Genomic DNA, 1,529 nt, shown 5'->3' with positions numbered 1-1,529 from the left:
TACAATACCAACATCATAAGAAGTAGACATTTGAGTTTAAATTGGAATTGGATTTAGTACTTAGACGTGTGCGTTAAGTTAATCTATCGGCAGAATTGAAAAAACATGTTTCGTTCAACTGCAAAAACCTGTTAAAAAACAAGACTAGCTGTGTCCTTTTTTGGTGAAATCTATACTCAAATATCGGTATTACAAAATTAACCAAATTATTAAATTGGGTCTCTATTTCAAACAACTCATAAATCTAAACTTCCTAGTTTCTTTTGCCCTTGCCACTGTTTTTTTTTTATATCTGAGTTTACTATTTACAACACCTCCTAAATATACCATATAACATCTATATAACTCAATAAAATACAATTCATTAAAATGTAATTAATTATATTTAATAATAATTGGCAGTTGGTTCACGTCATTCAGTATATATATTATCATGCATTTTCTTTCATTTGTCATCATTTAATTTGCATACGGTTTTTTTACATTACTTAAGAAATGTTCCGAATACTGCTTTTATATCAGTGGCGTGTGATCTATAAAACACCTCATAATTTCAATGTTCGCAGCAACCTGTGTAAAACTGGCCTCGCTCGCACTCGCACATTTATTAACATGCAAACGAATGATTCATAGTATATAAAAAAATCCAAGGCAAGTCTAGTATCTTGTAGTATCGATTCCACATTAGTATGTTTTTGTTTCTTGTTGAACCACCAGGAAAAGTTTTTGTAAGAAAATGGTCATGTTCTCTGTAAGAAAAAAAAAGTATGTTATGTTATTTTTTAAGCAAATAGGTATCTAAGATAAATCTTGTATTTTTGCTGTTTTTACTGCGAGAATAAGGTACAGAATATTTAATAAGTTTGGCATCTTTGAGTCTTTTCATTGTATACGGTATATTAATATATTTTGTAGCGTTTATTCGTGAAATAAATAAATATAATCACTTACCCATTCCTTGTGCAATATAATGCGGTTTATTTTTCCAACGTACCCCAACTAAATAAACGGGTATACCGGAAATGAGGATCAGAAAACCAATCACACACTCTCTTGGTGAAGAATAAAACGACATGGCAACCAGTAATAACGTGATGACTACAAATGTGACTGGAACAAACATAGGCACCTATCAAGCAAATAAATCATGTATAATAAGATATAATCAATTTATAGCAAATGAAAGGTGATTTTCTTTCTGTCATCTTCGCTAGTGTCTTTGATTTATAAATGAACAATAAGAACATATAATTATAAATCAGTCAAATGGGGATATAATCTATGCAAACGAATAAGGCAAGCAAAGTGCAATAAAAGTTGCGTAACATAACCACATGAAACTGGAAAAGAATGTAGTATAATTATACATCATAATAAATGGATATTCATTAAAAAGGATAATAGAAAGAATAGTTCAATTAATAAACATATAACTAACTAAATATATTAATACACAATAAATATGGTATACAGCCAATTGGTAAATCAAAGTAATTAAATTCGAATTTACAGAGATTTCACATGTGAAA

At 29.2% G+C, this 1,529-nt stretch overlaps 1 long non-coding RNA gene across 1 annotated transcript; it reads right to left on the bottom strand.

Moving 5' to 3' along the window:
- Positions 1 to 278: 278 nt before the first annotated feature.
- On the bottom strand, positions 279 to 1,492 carry LOC117114540. The gene is made up of 2 exons (XR_004446383.1): positions 952 to 1,492; positions 279 to 749 (listed from the first exon to the last, which is right to left on the bottom strand). It is a non-coding gene; the product is annotated as an uncharacterized LOC117114540 (long non-coding RNA).
- Between the last annotated feature and the right edge of the window lie 37 nt (positions 1,493 to 1,529).

Source organism: Anneissia japonica, unplaced genomic scaffold (assembly GCF_011630105.1).
Source record: "Anneissia japonica isolate Jap-2015-1 unplaced genomic scaffold, ASM1163010v1 scaffold129556_len2127_cov158, whole genome shotgun sequence".
NCBI classification, from domain to species: domain Eukaryota; kingdom Metazoa; phylum Echinodermata; class Crinoidea; order Comatulida; family Comatulidae; genus Anneissia; species Anneissia japonica.
Note: the sequence above shows the minus strand (reverse complement) of the source record. Positions and strands in the feature narration are given on the sequence as shown.